General features: G+C 36.8%; 1 long non-coding RNA gene across 1 annotated transcript in view; it reads left to right on the top strand.

Annotated features, from left to right (window-relative positions):
• LOC139686196 (uncharacterized) overlaps window positions 1-24,922 on the top strand; it is a 331,111-nt gene that overhangs the window by 207,672 nt on the left and 98,517 nt on the right. The window lies entirely within an intron of this gene.

The raw sequence follows: 24,922 nt of genomic DNA, 5'->3' as shown, positions 1-24,922 counted from the left end.
CCTTTTGCGCAGGCCAGGTTAGTTTAGTGTGTTGTAAGTTTATGGCTACAAAAGTTTCGGCGGGTAGTAAACCAAGGGAATGCGTTTAAGGATAGGAAACCGTATGAATGAATGATAGCTTACGTGAATATTTTAGAAGTTTGTGTATCAACAATTCACGGGAGCTAATTGTGGCCCCTTGAAATGTCTGGCGTTAAGTACTTTTGGTCTTCTGAATTAATGAGCTAGTCCATCGCTGGTGCTTCTTTCGCTGCAGGACTTGAAATTCAAATGATGTCTACGTCTTTGTCATTGTTTTTATAATATTTTCACTGTTGTAATGTGTTAAATTAGAGATATCTTTGTATACGAGTCATCATATAACCTTAATCTAATTAGATAGCTGTTTATTATAATGTTTCTTTATATAACATATGCAACATGAAAGAATGTCATATCCAATAGTACGGGAAGATTAAAATTCGCTGTATCATTATCTCCCAGAAAAATACTGGGAGGGATTGAGTAAATTTGCAAGAATAAGGATGAGAATGAGTGCTAATGAAAGGTGTCGGTAAGACGCGTTGTTAAAAGATGAGTCTAATAAAGTCTTCAACCCTCGCTTAGCCATACTAAAGAAGTTAATGATTGTTGGTTCACCAAAAGATACGACCAAGAGAAAAGTTTTTTGAGTTAAGAGATTAAGCCAAAGAATTTGAATATCTACTCCCTCCCTAAAAAAATCTAATATTTCTCTGGAATTGGGCTTACTTCAATTATTATTGAAAAATATTTATTGAAAATATTATCAAACGTATTTTAGACGCTATGGAATCATTGTCCCCCGTTCAGAGCCATTCAAATTTGAATTAAGAGGATGAGGATGATATGTGTGCTTTGATCCATTTTGTGATAAACATACTAGGTCAAAATTTTAACTATTTACTAGGTGGTGTCTAAATCTAACGTGCTGACATCCGGACGCCATTTGAGTAATATGCCGTTTGCTCTGTTTTCCTTAAAAATAAATACATATGCTCGCCCGTTTCTGCATTTCCATTTGAGTAATGAATGGTTATGAAAAATTTAGAATGGTAGAAGTAACGAACCAATGCGCCTTTGCCAGAGAAGTATTCAGTGTCGGGTTTTGAGCGACCCTCGAAGGTCTTGTTAAACATCCACCGTAACCATTCCATGATCCCTTTCCCCCCATGCCTATCCACTCCCCCCACCCCTCTCCCAAGCGCCCTACACCCACTCCACTCCACACATCCCCCTTACGGCTTATACGCATGACCTTTTGTGTTTACCGCTCAACAGGGCTCCTCTCTCTATGTCCGAACGAGCAAAGTACTTTGGTCTCAACACTCGGTGGGAGAATTTGTTTCGCCCGTGTAATCCGTCCAACTGTGTACACAAGGTTTTGATGTGTATGCACCAATCTGTGCCCCGTAATCAATCATTAACCGAGCTGGTTTTGTGTGAATAGGCTTACACTGAAGGGGTAGCGTTCACAAGGCAAGCATTGGTTCTGAATCTGATGGAACAAAGTCAGGGAAATATGAGCACAGTCGATGGGGTAATTTGGTTACGCATTTAGGGTTTCTAATGATAACTCTTTGTACGCAGAAAACGGCATATGGGCGGGTACGCGCTGAAATCACGTAATAGTTGTTTTTATTTTGACATTATAAGGAAAAGAATTTTTAAAACATGCTTAAAAGACGAGTTATGGCATTTTATTATTAACTTTATTTTTCATTCTAACATTCAAAAATTAAAATGTACGTTTGATATGCATTACGGAGTATATTTTAAGCATTAAATTATATAAATTACAAACATTTAATTGTTGTTGTTTTTTATCAATCCTAAAAAGTCAATAAGATTTGGTTCGAAAATGAGTCATTCTGACAGTTGTTTAATACTTAAGAAGATATTTTATAAGTGGCAATTAATCGTTCGTCACTAATGAGATATTTCGCTTTGGCTGCTGCACCATTATCTGCAATCGGATGAAGAAAGTAAATGATTCTTGAATCTTCACGACAAAATAGTAACTCAGGCCATTGAAAAATATTCTAAGCCATTAATTGGTTGAATATTCACCTAAATATACAAGCCCAATGTATATCTCCCCTTCGCCTAATCACCTAAATTATAGAAAATATCAAGAAAATATAAATAAGTGGTATAAACTTGAAATGTGAAATATTTATTTTAGAACCATCTTCGTGCTTTTCATTATCAGCATGCAAGGAGGAAATATCCATCAAAGGGGAACGCGAATACTTAAAATAGTTTATTTTGAACTTGTAACACGTATATTTTACAGCAAATTAAATCAATTTTATCAGTTACTGATGGTGTAGAAACTGTTGGTTATTTTAAATTCGTGAGGGCAATAAAACTTTCCATTTGGATAACAAATAACTTTTAATTAAAACCTCGTTTTTTATTAACCAAAATGCTATTAATATTTGGCAGTCCACCGCTTATGGTAGTTTTGGGATGGACACAAACTTAGCACCATTGTATTTCTTAGCCTCGTTTATAAGAAACACCCTGGTATCCCACGTTGAATATAATTATTCTACAATACCGTATAAATTCATACTGTCTCCACCATACTTATAGTACTTCTTAGTTTTTTCCCCTTCTGTCTATTTTACTTCTTCCTATCCGTTCAATGCTCTCATTTCAAAAACCTCCTATCCATGCTTCTCATCCAGCCTCAATGATCAATTTTCAGCGCCATACAATACCGCTCCCCATATCAAAGTTTTCACCAATCTTTTTTTTTACATCCCTACTAAATGTCCCCGTCATCAACTTTCTTCTCCTTATGAAAGGAAGAGGGAGTTCCCTAATCATTCTCTATACGCAATTCTTCTTCTGATGTTCCTTCTACTTTCCTCGTTGTATCTTAGGTAGACTGCACCTCCACAATAGGTTAACAGTTCTACTAGCTCAAATTTTTATCCTGCTAGTTTTAACGTTTGATTCAGCCGTATTTCTGCTAAAAATCCTCAACCCATACCTACAGAATTTGTTTTCTAGGTTATTCTTATAACTTTTGAGCAGTGAACTTTTTTAAAACCTCTTTTATTGACAATGCTGGTCGTTTCTCAAATATATATTATTGGTGAAATTTTATTAACTTGTAGATTTAGATAAATTGTGCTACTTTTGTGTAAAACATCAATTTCACAAAAGAAGAATAATTCCACCTATTCTTGAAGTGAGTTCCTTTTGAACACATAATATTTGATCTCGTTTTGAGTGTACGGAATTCATAAGAGACAATGAAATTACTTTTGATTCATTGGTTTCCTACATCCCGGGAGCTAGACGAGAAACATTTCCATAAAGTCTAATCAAAATGTTTATTCTCATTCAAAGAATTTTTCTTTCTCATGAGTTCGATGTCAAACAAAATATATTTGTTTTCATGGTGAGGGCGTTACCTACCGTTGATTGATATTTGACTGGAAGAGTAGAGGATAGGCAAAAGGCAAACGGTTCTCACTTAGTCTTGAGTATATTTGGGAGATTATAGTGGAAAACGTTAGTTATTTGCCATTAGCAAGGACCCTTCCTATTTTCATTGTTCCAACAAACCACGAGAAATAAGTTGTTCCATTTCTTCCCTGCATGGTTTGGCTTTCAAAAGCAAAACCGCATTGCTCTTCACCCATCTTTACTCCACACCCATAAACCGTTCGATACGCACGCGACCCGTGATCTCCGTCTCGTCGCGATCCATGAAGCCGTCATCTTTAACCATAAGGAGACTTATTTTCGACTTGGAAGTTGCCGTCTTGTGAATGCTCGTTCACAAATTATTATTCTTCAATAGAAGTTAAGGCTTATCCCAAGGAAGACGAAGCGTCCTTTTACCTCTAACCTGGTTAGAGCAACTTTATTCATGATGAAGGTGCTGGTAAGACCGTAATTTTGCTCAAAGGGAAATAATGCGTATAGTTATATGATAATAATAATTGACATTGATCCTTTATCATGGTATCTAATACTGACGCAAAAAAAGTCGGAAACGGCAGACGCAAAATGTATCGAATTAAACGATTCCATTTGTTTGAAAGAAAAGGTTACACTAGATATACATATATTTCACGAAATAATCTTTGGCGTACATCGTTGGAAATGCCATTTTGCAAAATACCCGGGAGTCTTGGTGTGTACGCGTCAATTCAAGGAGCTTCTTTTGCTTAATATACCATGTCAAATTCTAAAATTTACTCTTTGGAAAACCCGTTGCTTCATAAATTACAATTTGCATGTTTCCGTTTGTATCCTTTCCAAGTTCCAATTTTTGCTTTGGTTCTACCAAAAAAATACTTTTATTTACCGCCTATTTATAGGGTTACTGAAATTTCTAATGTGGACACAAATTTCTTCACCTTTCTTATTGAATGCCATTCAGGGTACAAGAAGTTTCGGTTTCCTAATTTCCACACTCCTATACCTTATGCTTAGCATATAGTTTTCACCGCTCTTACTTTAAGCAACATATTTTTAGCTTTTTTCTTTTCGCATACGCTTCATAAAGTGCTGAAGTAATAAGTGATGGTGATTCTTCGTTGCAGAGACTCAATGGGATAAAAACAATCATAAGCATAAATTTTTATCCTTTTGATCATTTTAGCTAAAATTAGTCTTGCCATCCAATTTAAATAGGTTTGGGTAATTTGAAGGAATAATTTGTCACGTTCCAAAAATCGATGGCGATCCTAAAACTCAGGCGTCCTTTTAACAATTTTGCTCACTCTAAATTTTCAGTGAATTCCTCTCAGCTAATACCCTCAGGCACATGGTACATTTATTACGTTTTTTCTCAAGCAAGTATTAATATCTTTCTTAAAAATTAAACTTGAAGTCATTTTTGTTCTTAATTTTTCTACTGTGAAAATAGTTGCAAATAAATCTTCCTCGAAAGTGTCGTAAATTCAATGAGGAATTAGATGTCTACGAACACCCCGGAAAATTGAATTTCGTAATTGTTATTCGTCACACATTATTGCTCCAGTCTCCTTAAGTGTTGCTATAGATTACTATGCATTAAATAGTGTGTGCGTTTAAGTTTGAAGGACTGCTTACACCCAAGAAGTTCTCACAAGATGGAATTGAGACGGGCATAAAACATGGGCACAGAGAAGGGAATACTTGGCTATTCTTTATAATACATTCACCATCGGGCATCTCATCATCCCGGAATCTCCCTTTCACTCTTCTCTGTCCGAACTCTGAAAATCCTCTCCGATCTCCCGCCCTCCGTTCCCTTAATTCCACTCCTTCGCCTAGACTCTCTTTGTAGCAACCTCTCCTGAGCTGCAGCTCGACCCTTCACCATTTTCCTCTAACAACGCCCGCTATTTTTTTCATTCTCGGGACTCCTCCTGGCCATCACTCTCGCCGTCCCTTATCACTCCCCCGCCATTCCTCTCCTCTTCACCCCCCCCATTCCCTTTTTCAGACTCCTTTCCAGCAAACCTTTCCTTTTTTTTAATCATACACCACTCTCCCTCACACGACGTTGCTATCTACTGAACCTACCGCTCACCTCCCCGTCCTAGTCCATCGCAAGTCCGTTCTTTCTCGTCCGGCCCCCACGCCCAACTCGTTAGGATGGTGGAGCCACTGGGATTAACCCAACTCTTTCTCCCCTCCCTCTCTCCTTGCCTTCCGCCAACCCTCGCGACCCCACCTTTTCCCCACGAGCTCTCGGCTCACAGCGTCTCTTTCTTCTCCGCGTCCCACTCCGCTATCTCCCTGCTTCCCTCTTGCTCTCCCCCAACTCTCTTTTTGCAAAATCTTCCCTTGGCCTTACCCAACTCCTTAATCTCTATCTTCTCATGCTGACCTCTCGGTACATTTGGCTGTCGAAATGGAAGGCTTTAGTTCCAGCCAACGTCGGTGTGGTGATGATTTTAAAGTGGGTTGAACGGTCGGCAGCCGTGAGCTTTTGAATGTTTCGCAACATTGGGAATAGTTTGTTAGCGTAAATTATAAAATATATTTTTCTGAATGAACTGAATGTTATTCAAGGAGGACATTGTGGTAATTCTTGGGCATAAATAACTAAGTGATTACCAGATGCCGAAGTCATGTGCATTAACACCGACAGTTAATTTGCTTAAAAATGTGGTTGAAATGACAATATCATTTTCTAAGGAATTATGGTTTTAAGCAAGTTATTCAGCTGATTTTCTTGGTTTTCCCAAATATTTAGGCATGAAAAATGTGGCCCATTATTCTTCTTTTCTTTTGGATCCATTTATATTTTGAAAGATTTCTCTTTGTAAATAAATGTATTAAGAAAAAAAATCACACGTGAGGTTTCATATATAATACGTGTAAACACATTCTTAATATTGAGACTATAGTTAAATTGAATCCACTGTTATGAAGTATGGTGACAATCATATGAGTATTTAATATCAAATGTAGAGGGTGCTGTTTTATCTTTATTAAATCACTGATTATTTGGTACTTTTCTGCAGTAAAATATCATGCTAATATTTATTTACCGTTGACAGAAAACTTCTTTTTCAAACCAAATTGACGCCTCCTCAATGTATGCTGGACCTGACGTAGGAGCATTTTGTTCCAGAGCAAAGAATACTTTCTACATTCCCACAGTATAGGTTTTTAATAACACATGTTAATGCGAATTATTTTTTTATTCCGGTCTATATACATCGCGATGGTTAATCTTTCTTAAGGGAATTCCAAAAGACCGACCGTAATACAGACCGACGAATATCCATTTCCCACAAAAAAAGTTCGGGCCACTATTCTTTTTGGGCCTCCCCGCACTCCTTCCGGAAGGCCCTCTTCCTCCACTGTACATTTCTGCGTTTCCCGGATCAACTCTCTCGCTCTCTCTTTCTCGATCCACCTTCAACAACCCAACCACCTCTTCACCGCCCCTCCCTGAACCCCAAAGCTCCTTTCCTTCGCCTACCATGCGATCCTTATGGAAAAAAAGGGGAAGCAAAGGAGGGTGAGGTGAGACTTCTTCGCTGAGACCCAACACCCTACCCAGCCACTCTCGCCTCCCTTCCTCTTGGGCCTGATTTTTTTTCATTCCCCTTCGTAATCTCCGACTACTTCTCTCACTCTCCCCTCTCACTCCAGAGCCCTCCCACTCCCTCCGAGCCGAGCGAAATCTTTTTCTCACTTTGCCGAGGAAATTTCTTTTTAAGCGCGATAATTTGCAAGGTAACTCGGCATTGAATGGACCGCTGCGTTGGCCAGATGGTGAGCGAACTAGGGGAGCTAAGGGTTGGTCCTGAATATATGGGGTAATGATTCTTCCTCTCTCGCAATGATGATCGCGAGCGGACTTAATTTATGCCAAATGAGTCTCGCCAGAAATTTCGGAGGGTTCCCCAAACGCTTCCCTTTAAGTCCCCACAAAGGGTTGGATTGTTCACGCTCATGGCTTTTCTAATGCTTCGAAATTCATGCGAGCAGAATCTGTACGGGAGAAATCACAAAGTATTGAGTCATTGGAAGGTTTTTATTCCTAAATTTTTGGATCTTGCTGGAGAATAATCTGAGCTGATAGACCAAAGGCAAAGCAAATGCGATACGGAAATAAATGTGCCTTTTGGAAATTTCACCAATATCACCGCATCATTGCTGTAAAGTGGAATGAAAAATGTTTATGATTTCTCCTATTTGATCTCGTTACTTTTCCTGAAGGAAGCCCATGCATGGAGTCTATTGGGCTCCCAGGTCTTATGTAATTTTAGAAAAGACATTGTATTGATTCATTTCATTCTCTCACATTTTAGATCAAATTTGTATTTCCCAAAGGTTGATCATGTTTGGTAATATCTTACGTTTTATACTCAGCCTATATGAACTCGCGCATTGGCGTAATTAATTTTTTTTATCGAGTGCAAACGTGTCACATTTATTTTCAATAACTCAGTTGTAATGATTGCAGTTCGGTGACAGGATCTAGTTTTGTACTTCATTTTGATTTGATCATACATTTGACCTTGTAAGTAATTATTTTCTAGAGCATTTTATTAAATAAAGAAGCTTATTGTGTACCCTAAATAAATTCACCAAATACCGTGGAGTTGTTTTAAGAGCACACCAGGAACGTTCAGTAATATGAAGCCACGGTGGACCTAAGCACCAACTTCTTAAAAATTGCCGCAACTGTTCTAAATATTAAGAAATATTTTCATATATACCCCCCTGTACATATTTATTTAATCTGTGAGCGAGTAACTTCTTTCTGAGTACTCCAAGTGTGTTTTAATTACTGTAACTTAAGCCGAATTATAAGTATGATTTTATTTTGCCAACTAGAGAGGTTTGTAAGCACGTGGAAAAAGTTTAACTTCAGCAAGATAAAACTCACATGAATACGGTATCGTAGTCCTAATGCATTACACCCATGATACAGCAAAAGTAATTCCTGCCACACTCACCATACTTCACCTCGCCATTTTTACGTTATAGGGCCTAGCATTTTACTTTAAGGAAGCAATGTCGAAGAAAAAAAACCTGGGTGGCCGTATCGTGACAGGAATGCACGACCACAGAGGGAAGGCAAAAGGAAAGAGACTCCCTCGAGATGAAGGGAATTGGATAATGAGAGATTAAGGAGTGGGAGGAATGCATTACTTTTCGGGTCCCATCGCAAAGCGTCGCTGCATTTGATCTGTCGAGTGATATATATTTCCGGCGAAATTAAGTTTTGGTGCAGTCATCTTGTGTGTGCGTGGGTCTGTGAACGGGGCGGCAGGATGGGAGAGAGTTTTAAGCGGGAGAGCCTTAAGTTCTCGAGGTCTTGAGGGCGGCGCGGAGGGAGAAATTTGGAGATGAAAAGTAGTGGGGGAGAAAAAAGTTCCGGTGATATGAGATTACTTATGCTGGAGTGGGCGTGAGGAACTGGCAACGACGGAGAGACGTGCTCGACGTACGGAAGGGAGGACCGGAGTGGAGGACGATCAAAGGAAGGAATGCAGGGAAAAGAAAAATGTAACGGGAGAAGTGAGTAGATTATGCGAGAGAGGAGCAAGGGCTGTAGTGTAATTAATCAGGTATCGGATACAGAACTGAGGGAAAGGGTAAATGAGCACTTTTTAGAGAAGTGGAATAATTAAGGTTCATGGAAAATGGTATAAAAATACTTAGCATCGATTCAAAGGGAGCTCGAATTGTTAAGGTATTAATCGTGACTTATAGAGGCTCTTTAAATCCTGGATGGATATTAAACAAATTAAATGGTATTGAAGTGTTTTTGACATTAAAAAATTACTCTTTTTCTAAAATTTTGAAAATAGATAGAATTTTTCCAATGCATAAGCTTTAATGAATACATTACTATCGATTTTCTTCGCTCATTAGGTCCTATATTAGGTTTGGATCTGCAATGAGGAAATCTGAAAATCTATACTGTCACTTCAGTAGCTTAGTTCATATCGCCAAATTTTCAGATTTCGTATTGTTTTTACCGCATATGCCTACAGATGAAAGCAGCAAATCTATTGTATTGTAAACATATTGCGGTGAATTTAAAAAAAATTAAATTTATATATTTAATTCATCAACTTTTACTTCACATAAACCATAGCAAATGTATCCTGTGTAACTATTTACGGCTCCAGATTTTCATCCTAATATCCGCATGGTGGGTTATTTCGCTGACACCTTTTATTGATAATTCAAAAATGCAAACGTATTAAATTTCTGACTCCTAGAAGGATTTTAATCCGAAGATCTAACTTTTTCGGTTTTAACATTTTGTAATATTTAGACACCTATTAAATAACATAACTGTAGGCCTAATTTAGAATATGCTGCTAGTATATGAGATCCTCATTGAGTTTGATTGATTTCCAAATTGGATCCAGTGTAGCGTAGAGGGACTAGATATGTAAATCGTTGTTACGACAAACAGTAGCGTTTCAAAATTGTTATTGGAGGAACTAGGGAGGCACTCATGGAGTGGAGGTTAAATTACACATTGAATCTGTTGCATAAATTGAAAGGATGAATCTTTAGTGTGATGTTGAAAATATATTATTAGCTCCATTATACTACGGTAAAGATATCATGTAGATAAAATTAAAGGTTAAGTGTAGGACAAATAAATTTAAGAAATAATTTTTCCTTCGAACAATAAAAGATCAGGATAACGTTGTTTCAATCGCGCTGGGGGGGAAAAGTATTTCTGGTCAAAATTATTCTGATATATTTTCACTTCCTGCCACTTACCCTAACCGCGGGTTGCGGGGCACCATTTAAATAATAAATAAAAAGTAATAGCATTGGCCTTTGCAGTTATATTCTAAATTTACCATTGAAGGTGATTGATACCCTATTGCAATGCCACCTTATTCAACTATTTTCAGTGACTCTACATAAAGCGTGTTCAAAAAATTTAATCAGAAGGAAATCGACTCAAATTTAAGGAGAAATTCCTCAAATTTCCTGAGTTAAGAAATTACGAAATGTAAATGTCCTAAGAGCCAGCGGTAATCTGAGGAGGGTGAAAGTAATGAGTTAGACGGCATAGAATCTGCCCCCTGAAAAGTTGAAAGACGTCATAGTCATGTTCATTTTCTATGCAACAAACGTAATGTGCAAATGGAGATACAGTTAGAACACTAGGGAAGAAAATTTTGGTCAAAGAACACCAAGACGAGCGCTGATATAAAATAGAACAGTGAAGACAGACGGTCTGAGAAGAGATAGAAAAGGAGGTCCAGATAAAATTGCATTAGGTCGCAGTAAAAGAAAGAGACGAGAATCATGAGGAGAAAGATAGACATAAGGAGTAAGTTATATTGGTCTCTATTTCCGAGATGGAAAAATGGACGGGCCCGTAAATATTCCATTTCAGGCAAGGAAACGGTTAGAAACGGGGGGAACTCTTTGAAAGAGATACCAGCCCTGGAGAATAAGGCAGATGGAATGAATACCTTAAATGCATTTCGACCAGTCAATGCTGAAGCGATAGGGTGATGTTTAAAATGGAAGGAGAGGGAAGAAAGCGTTGAATGCATGTGGGGGTGCGTCCCTTTTCTCTTAAGTCTTTTCCCCTCCTATTCTCCCTCCCTCATCCCGACACTGGTTCTCGCCTTGTCAGTTCAATTTCATGCGCCGTTTTCTCGAACTCAAAACCGTAACGGAAGAGAATAAGGGCGTGATCCAGTGAGGTAGAAGAATGGAAGTAGCGGTGAGAAAAAAAAATATCAAAGCTGGCTCGGTGGTTCGTGGTGGGTTGGGGCAGGTGATATTGGGTGAGGCGAGGGAACGGGAGCAAAGGAAGTAGGCAGCCAAAAGGAGTCCCAGCGCATCGATGTGCCGCACAGAATGAATAAGTATGGCAAAAAGTCGAGCGATGCCAAAGGAATCCATCTCGAGATTTGGAATTAAAAAGTATCTTAAAAGAAAAAAAAGAGAGACGCGAAACGTCCCCGAAAGGGTAGTAATATCAGAGATCCATGACAATCAAATGCGAGAGACAAATTTTAATCCATGAATAATTACGGGCGAAGTTTTCATATTGTATGTACGTATATGGGAGCGAATTTTATGAGCGTTTAAAATTAAGTGCAAATTTTATTCAAACTTAATTCCTACTCTTAAATAAACTACTTACTTTCAATAGTAATTGATTTATGCTACTATTAGAATCTTTCAACTGAGTTTTCATTTGGGGATAAATGAGTGATAATGATGTTTATAAATTAAATGACATACCTTGAATTAAAACAATATATGCATACATAGCCATCCATTTCATGCTGGATTAATTTCATGATAGAACAACTTCTCTTTTTAAACATTATTTCTAACAGCAAAAAGAAGATATGGCCATCCATTTCATGCTATTTTAATTACGGATATGTAGAATGATTAAAGGAGATATAATGAAAACTAATCTCCAAAAATTTATGATTTAGTGGAAGTTCATAAAGATAGCAATAGTTTTTCGCATTATACCCAAAATATTCTCTTACCTGGTGGAATATTTTTCATTATTATGTAACGATATTAAAAAATGAATTAGTTCTATTGACCAAAAAAAACATGATTTTTTTCCTAAATCATTGACAACTACCAAGTAGTGCCTGAAGTTTTTGTCTTACTTTTCAGATAAGTGATTAGGGTCTTTATGCTTCTCTTGTATGCGAAATTCTTACAGAACCTTTTACCGTGCATATAATGAAGAACTCAAATGTTTTGGTAAACATAACCAATGTTTTAGCCCTGGTTTCAGAATGGCAATGTTTAATGAAAATACCCAATAGCCTTAATAGTACGTCGTAAAGTCAATTTGCCATTTCATTCATGCTCAGAGTTAATACTGCCTTGATAGTGAAAGATAAGAAATCAGTCATGAATCAGAATAATATAGCAGGCGAGGTTAAAATCTTTTGAAAGATACAGGAAACTCAAGTTTTTTTTCGACATTGAGGGAATTATTATGGCTTCAAATTATATTATTGATTAATTATGACCCCGAAATTAAATAAGAGGAAGAGAAAGGCATATTCAACTACCCGTTCTCTCAATACGCAATCATAGCTATTTCAATTTCAAGCAATTGATTACTTCTATTTTAAAATAATCGGGTAATGATTTGGCCAAGAAACACAATTATACCATAATTTTTGCATGCATGTGCGTGTTTATATGTTCAAATACTCATGATCATTAGGTTAAATATATTGATATGAATGCATCAACTCATACTTTTGAAGGATCGCTGATGCCATGACACACCTTGTCATACGCCCTTACGGCTAATTGTGGAGCATTTTGGATGAGTAAAAAAATTTCAAAACGGTTAAATACGTTTCGATGAGTGGCCAGGTTGTCTGGAATTAACCACAAAAGTCAAAACTGTGCTTTACCAAAAGTGATACATCACCGCCAACCAACAGCCTATTATAGCTAGCGTGCGATTTGTAGGACGCCCAAACTGATGGGTTGTACGGGTTGGTAGAAGGAATAAAATCGCGATATGGCGATGTATCTAATGTCGTTAACTTTATTGTAGTATAAATAAGGGAACCGAAGAACCAGAATCCTGCAGAAAAGAATAAAGGAGTCGAGAATTGACAGGTTTGAAAGGAGAAAGAAAGTTCTGGGAAAGAGGGAGGGGATATGTGGAAGGGGACAAACACGACTCAGGAGGGAAACTACGATGAGGGAAAGGGAATAAAGGATCAAAGGGAGAGAGGGAGATAGGGAAAGAGGGGGAGGGAAAGGTAAAAGAGAATGCGAGAAGAATAGATAAAAATAAAAATAAATAAAAAAAGGATAAGAAGATCGAGGGATATCAAGAATTTCAAAGGGAGACGGAAAAGGGGGAAGCGGAGGACGGGAAAGCGAGAGGATAGAGGGGTTAAGGGGGAGTAGGTGGGCGTGGAGTAAGAAACACGTGATTTAGAGAGGTGGAAAACTTTGGGGCTTGAATAATCGTCGGGAGGAAGAAAGGACAGGAAACTGATGAAAGTGGAAGAGGTAAGGGTAAGGAAAAGACGGGAGCCGGGGAGGCTTTTTCTTCTTTAAGGGTTCCGTAACCATGGAAATGGTTCTGGCTGGATACCGAGTCGCCTCCTCTTTTTTTTATCGGGATAAAAAAGGGTGTAGCTCTCGTCCTTCCAAAGGACACAAAAGTCTTCCTTTTTCTAGTCTCCCTATCTTCGCTTTCCTTTCGACCTCCTCCCTCTCCCGACCCCGCGCTCGATTTTACTTATTTCTACCTCCCTTTGTTTCCCCCACCACGCTGTGGGTGTTGGCTAAGGGATTCCGTTCGCCTCCACTGGGTGCACACCTGCAGCTCACCTTAAACTCCTTTGACGGTGCTCGCTTGGTCCGACTCACTCCTGACGACAGTCTCTGCTCCGCAAACTTACGCTCTCATAACTTCCATCCCCACTCTACCCTTAATTTTTATCTACAGGCTAAGGGATTCTGTATCTCTCTGCGACTCTCCAGTTGCCCAAGTCAACCTCTCTAACTCTCTTGAGTCTTCGCATAAAGAGGAAACCTTTCTATGATCCTTAGGTCTGCTCATTCTGCATCAGCGCATCGGATGCCAACGGTCACGAGTTAGGGAGAGGAGAGGTCACTTGAGTAGACAATACGGCACATCAGTGAACCGTCCACATGTATTCGTTTTCCGATTAAAAACAATTTTGTGTGCATGGAGGATATCATTTCATCGTTGAGGATACTAATGCTTCGGGAAAAAAATTGAATGTATATATATATATATATATATATATATATATACATATATATATATGTATGTATATATATATACATATATATATATACATATATATACATATATATATATATATATATATATATATATATATAATTACATAGTACATTACACAGTAACACACAATATAGAAACACAAAAAAAGGAACACACACGTTATTTCTTGATAATATCTAAGGAATTCCACTCCGTCTTCATCCGAAGATATTGAAGTAAGCCTTACTTCCATATCTTCCGATGAAGATGGAGTGGAATTCCGTCGAAATCAAGAAATAGCGTTTGTGTGCCTTTTTTTTGTGTTTCTATATTGTGTGTTACTGTGTAATGTACTATTCTATATATATATATATATATATATATATATGCTTTCGTAGACGTAACACGGATGTGCCGAATAGTACATTACACAGTAACACACAATATAGAGACTTTGGTGACTTAGATATTTTGAATATCGAGGTGGCTTTAGTATGTACCCAGAGTTTATCATTATTTGGCAAATATTGGATGATCGCGTAGACTAATCACTACTTCGTTTCTACTTGGCATTGGTATAGCATTCTGGATCGTTAGACCAAGTGCTACAATGGACCATTTTTCAATTTCGCACACTTTCCTTCCCTCTCACCGTCCAACATGAATATTCTTTTCCTGACCATACCACAAATGGTTGATATTTTCAATTATCACCCAATTTCAGCATTGCAAATCCAGTCAAAATTTCCTGTACACATGTTTTCTGTTTCTGTTTTCATTTCACCGGGACATTTTCTCTCCCCTCCTCATCATGCACCTAGTACTTTGCAATATATATATATATATTTTGTTCATTTCGCTTTTTCCGTTCTTCTTTGCTACTGTATCTCAATAACATCGAAATCTAGTCTAATCTTCTTACCTCATTGACGGATTTTCCGCGCCGTTCAAAACAACGGCTCACCATATCAAAGATTCATCTAATCATTTCCTTGCTTCCTCAGGCATTTTTAATGAACTTCTTTCTCTCTATTATAAAAGCTTCTTTTCCTAAGGCGATTCATTTTCTAATCCAATTAGTATCGTCCTCTTCTAAAACATTTCCTAGATAAGTGAAATGTTTGACCTGTTTTATCTTACGCCGTCCAGTACTGATGCATAACTAAGCCTTTCTCCCTTGAAAACATCATTTCTCTTTAATTCTCATTCATTCTCTCAATCCATACAATCCCACTGGGTTTATAATATGTTTATAAATATGGCCCAATAATATTAATAAACTGCTATTGTTTCCATAAAACTCTTGATATTGACACTAATTTAACATATGTTACGCAACCCACATTACTGTAATTTTCGATGACCTTTGTAAAAATCGATACATTTTTGATTTATTAGAAGTAGAAGTTGCCTTTATTGTGATCATCTCTTTTTTCTCACTAAAATCCACGAACTAATCAAGAATTCCAAGTTTTATTGCTGAAAAATATTGACAAAGTTACTTATTAGTAAGTTAACGAGTGGAGTTTAGCTGCGTATGCGTAAGTGAGGTAGTCATTCCCACTAAGATAACCTTATTTTAAATCAATATACATTAATGATCAAATCAAAATAATGGAAGTTAAAAATGCTATTCCTTTGACAAGCCTCTTCTACAGTTAAGCCAATGCTAATGTTTTTTTTCATTTTTTCATTTTTTCATTTACGGTGCATGTGTACCAATACTTATGCCAAAGTATGACCTATAATATCTATTTATTTATATTCGAGTGCTATTACAAAAAAATGAGAGTAGTAAGTCACACTAAAATTGCATATACAAACATTATATTTCTGCCGTACTGTATATTCTATTATTATGACACCAAACCTAATTTAACAATAGGTAATTCTTTTAATTTTTTATCCATTTTTGATTTCAGAATATCATTATAATCATATCTGATTCCGTGGACTTCGTGTTTATTTTATATTCAATACTTTCAACAGAATCAATCGACATATAGTGGAAGTTTGTCTTTATGAGAAAAACCAATTTGCACTTTTCCACAAGTTTAATGGTAACGTTCAACGAATTTCGATTCTCAGAACTATCATCAGGTACTGATAATGACAAATAGTTAACCCATCTCATTTATTTAAGTTTGAGGAAGGGGGACAAAAGGAGTGAGGAGTAAGTTAAGGGACATAGAGGGGAAAGATGGAAAAAAATCCACAGAAAAGAGTGAAACCAAAGAAATGAAGAGGTAAAAAGAGGGGGGATAGGAGTATGATCTGGTGCTTTCCTGGCGTATTTGCTTCATGAAGTTTTCTCGGGTCTTCCACCGGGTCAGGGGTTCCATGTTGACCGACGTTTCGATGCCGAGGGTAGATGATAAACATCTACCTTGAGGACGATGCACGAGCCGGGTATCGAAACGTCGGTCAACATGGAATCCCTGACCCGGTGGAAGAACCGAGAAAACTTCATGAAGGGGGGATAGGATATGCACATGTGGTCATTATTGAGAGGCAAGGTAGCAGGTAGTTGGTGCCCTGGCGGTGGAGAGATTGGAAGTATACAGAAGGGTTAGGCGGGAAGGGGACATAGGTAGGCTGAGGGATAAGGTATAAGTGATTGTACGAAGGATGTTACCGGGTAAAGGTTGTTCAACACCAAACTAATAGTGGAGGGTCGGGGGTGAATGGATGAGAAAAGCCGCAGAAAGTGAAGTCAGTTGTAAAGAGGGTGTCGCTGTTTGCAGTGGAAACGGGAAAGTAGGAGGAGAGTAGAGAGATTGATGAAAATTTGGTCATTTGACAGAACATTCACATTTAACTGTACAATTTCAAGTTTTAATTAAATATCAAGTCATTTGCCACTATTTTTGCAGTCGTAGAATCCCAGGATGAGATTTAAATGAGTTGGAAGGTTGTGACAGATGCTTTGCTAAAAGCGACGTTTCAGCATAATTCCTCTAGCATTGTTCATGTTCTTTTATTATTGTCTTGACATTTCATCAAGTCTGGTCTATGTAGCACATGTTGCAGGATTCACACTTCACTTGGCCGGTTAGTAGACTGAGTTCTAGTTTGTCTTTGTGAGCGGCAAAGGATTTTTCCCTGAGTATGAGGATAATGAACTTTCTTTCATTAAATTTTCCTGGCCATTTTATTGAAACGTTTACCTAAAAAAATTAAAAGACACCTTTTTTGATATGTTTTAAGCTTGATGATGGTTCTATGAACCGAAACGCGTTCGTTACCAATAAACTTGTGGAAAAGTGCAAATTTGTTTTTCTCATAATTTTAGATTTAGTTGTTCGTGAAGCAGGGAAGAGCATAATGAAGAAATATTGTTAATTACGAAAATATAAAACCAGAGCTCGACGAGTCGGGATTAGATATTTTTTGACTAATAAAACATAAATGAGAATTTGGAAATAACAGCAATGGAGATAGGCATATGGCTACAACGACAAGATCTGCCATTAGAAGAAGATGATGATTAAAATATAAATATTAATAAAATATTAATGAAAAAGAAATAAGAAAATTTCCTCGGTGATTTTTAATTTATTGTAAAATTTCCACCTTTAGATAATTAGTTTCATGGCCGGGAAGGAGAAAAGTGGGAGTTGCTATCCAAAAATTTATTTGCCTTCTTTGCGAACAATTCAAGCTAAACAAAGTTACATTTAAGTGGATAAAATAAAAATTTAGAGATTAATGAGTAGTGATATCAAATTGAATGAAAGTGAAACATCATACCTTTAACTTTTCCCAAATACCTTGCGTTAAATATAGTCAAGTTTATTTTCTCAGTGTAATATATTCCTAAAATGCCGTTTCCACATTGAAATGGGTAATAATGATCTCTTGAGACAATTTCAGTCAAAGTCCGTATCTGCTTGAAATAGTTCTCTTTAACCTTTAGTTCCAGTTTAACTGTTTAGTTTATCTTATTGAAAACAAGCAGAGGTTTATATTCCATGCGTGTGCATATCCGATTTTTGAGGCAAAATGAATGTTGATTAGGTTATTAAATACTCTTAGAGTATGTATTCATACTCATTTTCAATATATTTTAGAATTATCACTGTTATAAGTTTAGAGCACCAATAAATAGGTAGTAAAATACATTGAATTGAACCAAAACGGTAGGGAAAAGTGAATTGATTAGTATAATTTTTTGTGCTGGGAGAAAAGATGGACTATTTTTTTTAAATTTTCCGCCAATCAACAGATTCCGGAAAAGTCAACGATATCCTTAAATTTGAAGACATACTAACCGATAAATTCACCCCCTGAAGCATTTCAAAGTTGTCTGTGTGTAGATTTTTATCCCCAATAAACTTTTCACCAATGTTTTCACTCTTGATTGTAAGTGAGCGTCGTGCAAACGCTACTTACAACATTCTTTCGTCTTGTCAGGCGTTTGCGTGTAGATAAACGTGTACATTGCATTTTTACGCCTCAGATCCTTCGACTTGTTGTGCGAGAAGTGTAAAAACACCTTTTTCGATAGGCCAGTAACTTTTCGGAGCAAAAAGTCCCGTGTTCTTGAATCTTTCATAGTTCTTTTTCTGCTTCGCCGTCACACTTCGCCTTGTCGCTTCCTCCTCAACGTCACCCTCCTCACCTAAGACTTCCTCTCTTTCAAATGCCTTATTTCACGGCACACCCACATTTTCCTCTTTTTTCTACCTATGCATGTGACGTCCGTTTCTTAGGTGTCTTCCAAGTCTATTTTCCTTATAGAGCGATGCAACGAAGTGTGTTAAAAATGAGTATTTTTGGGTAAGCTCACGCCCCAGTAACTGTTTTAAATACAGTGCCATTGGATTTGTTCTTACCTCCTATGCAATGAAATTTGTTCAGTGACGTTACATAACTTCAGTCTCCAATTGAATATTTACTCTAACCAAGTCTTAATATCTACTTCAACTAAATTAAATATACTTCTTAGTGTTTTTGTTTATGACTACCAACCACGCTCATAGACGGTCATGAATTTTTCAGTTTTACCCTCTCTTCATTAGTTGGATAAACAACCAATATGTATATATATATATATATATATATATTTATTTATTTATACAAAATTTATGTTTTTACATATCTTATTACATGCCGATGTTTGAATACTTTATATTTTGTTATTAATAATTCATAGCAGAACGAAGCCTTAGTTACACGTTCCGTTCCAGGTTAATTTAACAAATTAATTCGGTATGCAAAGGAGCAGACGGCATTTTTTGTGGAGGGACATTAATTAGCCGTGTTTAATCCTCATACGGATTCATGGCGCCGCCGTGGTGCTTTCTAGTTTTGAATTTGCTTGAAAATATTAGTATTTAGAAAAATTTTTGGAAACATGCTTGATATAAATACGCCTCGTAGATTTTGACGAGGTATTCTACCGTTAAAGTGAGCAATGTTAAAGTAAATATTGCGGAATATGAGTGTAGACTGAAGGGATAAGTGCTTCATTCGAAACTTTCTCATGAATCCTAGACATGATTGCCCGTTAGAGCCTTAGGACATGAAACAGTGGAGTGAGGTTGTCCGTCATCGATGGTACCCAACAACATACTAGCTAGGAAAATATTAAAGTTAGCATAGGAAGAGCGGGAACTGTGAATAAAAGTGTGCGGCAAAATGTTAAGCCGGTAAACTTAGCAAATACATATGGTAATAGCGAATCAGACAGGCAATACAGTGTATAATTAGTACTGAGTACTTTAAATTTACAGCAAGAATGAGAGAGATATGGGATGATAATTAACCACGAGTAAACAAACATTATGATATACTCTGAAGGAGAAAACTTACATTAAACATTGAAGTTGGTGATGATAAAGGAAAGAGATTATAGAGTTTCTTGTATTTTTCAGTATTCATAGAAAAAGAGCGTAGTCAAAGAATATAAGGAGAAGATGGTGATGGCAAGTATCATTTTTTAAGAAGAAAAAAAATCGTGGTTAGGTAAAATAAGTAATGTTATGGGGAAAAGAATGGTAAAGGCATTTATGGGGAGCTTAGTTCTTTATGGATGCGTAACCTGGTCTTTGAAGCAAGAGGATGAGCTTTGGAATGGAGGATTTTGAGATAATGGTGTGGTAGAGAATGGAGAGAATAAGTTGGAAAAGGAGCAAACCAAACGCTGAGGTTTCAAGCAGTGTGGGCAGAAAGAGGAAGTTGCCGGGGGAAAGCCGAATAGGGCAGAGGAAGTAGGTGAGATAGTGGTGATATGAAATCCATGATAGCAGGGAGAACGTTGGGAAAGTGGAGAAGAAGAAGGAAGAGAGTAAACCTTCTAGATATGAGTGGGAATGAAAGTTACTATAGGCTGAACGGAGAATTTATGTAAAGAAAAAAGAGGCCCATATTATGATGCGTTGAAGTGGTATAATACCAGTACATACTTTTAAATATATATACCTTTATATTACTTGAAACAACATGGTAACATGTCAGCTTACTGCTGAATGTAGTGCTAACGTGCGGGATTTGAAACTACACTCAAATGAATGTGTATTATTAAATAATGAGAAGTATGACTCTTTAAATGGTGACTATGGTGTGCAATTGCCTCATAAGTTATTGCCGCACTATCACAGGAATGAAAATTAAGGTTATCAGTGAATCACATTGAATTTGAATTGGATGAAGCTTTTTCTATCTGCGAGACTGAATTAACAAATAAAGGCATATAATGAGTACAAACAGAGTATCAAAATAGTGAATACAACTTATTCAAAATTGTAGTGGATAAGATTGAATGGGAGGTATTTCAATAAGAATATTTATTTTATATTTTAATCATTTACCAGGAAGAAAAATAGTGATATATATGGTTATTATTACTAATCAGGATCTGTAGTGGTGCAAATGAGAAGGGAAATTTTTCAATTTTGGTTATCTATGGATAGCGTCTGAGTAGGATAATAATTTAGTGATGACCGCAGCTGGGCATTAGACATCTTAAAGGTGACGTCGTGTTTCTCTGCAATTTCTCATGTTGGATTCGATCATGGATAGCATTTGATATTTACTGCGTGTTTATAAATAAAGAGGACAATGGAAACATTAAAATCTGTTTTAACATATTTGGTCTAATTGAGATGCTCTGAATTCTAAGATAGGATATTATTAGATATTTTCGACGAGGATGCGTCAATTTTGATTTTTAAGTTATTTAAATCCGTTAAAATTAATCAGAGGCTCGGTGAGTTGCACGTACTATAGTTTATGTAAGAAGATAGAGTAGGGAATTAGAAATTTTGGACTCAAAAGTTAAAACCAGAGAAGATAATAAAGCATGATTTCCTATTTTACCGAAGAACACGCGGCTTTGTTCCTATTTAAACCAAAGTGTAGGGAATAATATTCATGTACTACAGTTAAACGGTTAGTGAAAGCTATACGACTGTTTCATGGCAATAAGCTCTCTACTACACTTCAGCTAAAAATGAGTAGGAGAAATGATTATTAACTGTCAAAGGGGATAACAAATAAAAATAATTGGGAGGTAATAAAAATGATAAACGTAATTTAGCCGTGATTTCTTGATTGATATTTGACGTAGAGTTGATAGCCAAGAATACGAATATTTAAAAATGTAAATTTGGTCTAGCATTTCGTTCCCTTAAAAAATCCAAAGAGGCATAGGAAACACAGTGCGACAGTGGCGCGAAAAATCCGTTTCCCTGAAAAAAAACAGTTCTCTGCAAAAGGGTTAATAGCGTTTAAGAAACGCTTTTTGTTGATAGAGTAGTTTCACTTACATACCTTACAACTTCTGCGTAGCTGTGTTGAAATCAGTTACAACAATGAAAGTCTCACAGAAAAAACTTTTGCCGAAATTATTAGTGGCTTAAGAGTGATACCGTACATAAGAGCATATAGTTATTGTAAAACAGCTTATGGTTGGAGATTTTAAAGTATTTGCCTTAGAAATCATAAATTATTTTAAGGTAATCTACCGCTTAAGGTAGGTTTTGGATGGACACAACTACCAGATAAATATGTTGCCATTAAATAATTGATGTGAAAAGTAATGAAATTAATTATTTATCTATGCTATTGTATCAATTAAAACGAAGGCTTCGAAAATTTCGTTACAACTACAAACAGTTCCGTGACGCGAGAAATTAAACACTATGGCTTTAATTATTAAAATTATTTTCGATTTATATCCTTTTTGCTGGGAACGAGTTTAATAAGGAGAGAATGTCCAAGTTTGTATTCGGACAAACCTAATTCGAATTCAGTAGTATAGAAACAATTTCCAATATCTTTTCTTAGTGAATTTATTTCGCTAAGAATATATTTAGTAATGCTATGTACTTGGTCGCATCCGAATGGCAATCATGTTTCTCAAAATGTTACCATGCATAATTTTCCTGAGTATAGCTTTCGATTATCTATTTCCTGTTTTTACTTTAATGCGGTTTCAAATATAATTTCTATGACTGAATTTATGAAATTTTCTAATGAAAGGTGACAAGAAGTTTTAATTATATTCGTCTTTAATTACCTAACTGACTAGTTTAAAGCGTGGTGAAGAACACTGGAAGATCGCATAGTATATGATTACTACCGTTTCATTTCCAAATGACTATTTGGTAAGCAATAAGTAATACTATATTTTCTAATTTCTAGCATTTAAATTGTACTATAGCATTGCACATTAGGGAAATGTTTTTTTTTAATCTAGTATGATTGTATCCAAAAGAACGAACACTAATCTTCTTTGTATAAAAGAATTTGCGTTTTATTCAGGTATTTTTAGTTTCATTTCGTTTTTCGTAAAACTGATTAATTTCAGGTGAAGATTTCCAGGAAGCCGCTTTAATTATAGCATCTGCATTTTCACCGCAGAGGGATAGAGTGACTCCAGCGAAGTTCCTAAAGCCCCACCCTCGCTCAATTCCTCTGACTCACGCCCCTTTCCCTAACGCTCTTCCCACCCCCCCTTCCCGCAGGCCCCGACCACCCCTATCTTTCCTCCCCTCCCCCATCGGCACTCCCCCCTTCGATATGCGATGGCATCGGTGTACAGCAATGGCGGGGCGGGAGAAAGGGCAGAAGAGGAGGAGGTCGTGGTGTAACGCCTGTATCCATACATCCGTCCATTATACGCGTGCTTCCGAAAATCGGCGATGGTGGCGCGTCATGCACAAAACGGATGCAGAAGATTGGGTCATGACCGGCCAATGATAGCGTCCGTCATGGAATATGGCAGAAATCATTATAGCGCGACAGTTACTTTTATTGGACGATGACCTTGATTGCCTTGCATCCGGGGAGAGAGAATTTGTGCCTTTGAAAATTGGTCAAAGCGTTTAGAAGTGACGGGGACACTGCCCGCAGGTTCAATAAATGCTTGATATTGGGCAAGATAAAGGGAATGTAATCTGCTTTGTAATTGGTTCCCATGAAACTTTCTTCGCAAATCGAATGAGTGTACGGGTAATATTTTAGAATTGTATGAACAAGGTTGTTTTTTTTTCTAATTTCACCCATACCGTTCTAACTGCTACAAACCCTATCAACGAAGATTAAAGATAAGAATTCGACCAATATTGCCGATAATAATTTTGGAAGTGATTGGTAATTATAAACTGATATTAGAGGTTTATAATTTCTTTTTTGGCATGAAAATTACTTTTAATGCGATGTAATTTTAATTTTTATTGTTTGTGAAGACTGGTTTTTTTCACATAGCTATAGCATTACCGAAGCCTAATGTCATTTTGGAGACTAGCTGCACAATATTTTTGTCGAGATGTGCGATGAAAATTCATATCGTAATGATTATCCTGAAGATAATTAAAATTTGCATTTGCAATCAGTAGTATTTTTGACTGGATTATTTATTCATGCCATTGCATTAGAAGTTGTAACATACTAACTAACAAGAAAAGGCAGTCAAGGGGCTAATCATGTAAATGGTATTATTTTGCTTATAATATGGATGCCATGAAATGAATACCCTCCTTTAATGAGCCCAGAGAAATATTCAGTCCTACCTTTAATGGTTAATTTTTTTACTATTCATTGATAAGCCGCTTAATGAGGAAAAGTTAAACGAGCTAGGAGCGAAGTTAAGAGGATGGTATACAAAATTGCCTTACGTAGTTATTATTACAAAGGGTTATAGGGGAAGTTCTTTCAACTTTGAACCCTATTGGAATAAATAATGGCGATGGATACGGTCTTATCATCGTTTCATTTGTTATTTAGTTGAACTGAATATATACCCAAGTCTTATATTATGATTCTTTTGGTTGAATGAAATATCATTGGATTTACTCATATAATTAATTGCTTGTTAGTTATTAGCATGAAGTCTTTGTTTGCTTTCAACAGGGATTAATTTGTATGTAAAAGAGTGTGAAGATGCCCGCACAGTTGTGTAAGAGTCTGAGCTAGTTAGGAACTGGAAACATAAGAGACCAACGGAAGGCAGCATCCCGTGCCTCCCTGAGTCACCTTCAACTTAAGCAGTGACTTCGCTAGGATCCGCAATAATCTTAATAATACTGCGTGAACTAAACACATAACTTCCACCGCTGGAAATTACAACGCAGCCGTTATTTCTTGTGAGACATTCTCGTAGTTGGTTGGCTCATGGCACTAAGCGTAATCCACATTTTGTGTTACCAAGCGTGTGGAAGATTGCTGCTT

The sequence above is a fragment of the Hetaerina americana genome, unplaced genomic scaffold (genome assembly GCF_022747635.1).
Source record: "Hetaerina americana unplaced genomic scaffold, ioHetAmer1.1.p SCAF_132, whole genome shotgun sequence".
NCBI classification, from domain to species: domain Eukaryota; kingdom Metazoa; phylum Arthropoda; class Insecta; order Odonata; family Calopterygidae; genus Hetaerina; species Hetaerina americana.
This window is presented reverse-complemented; position numbering and strand designations above follow the sequence as displayed.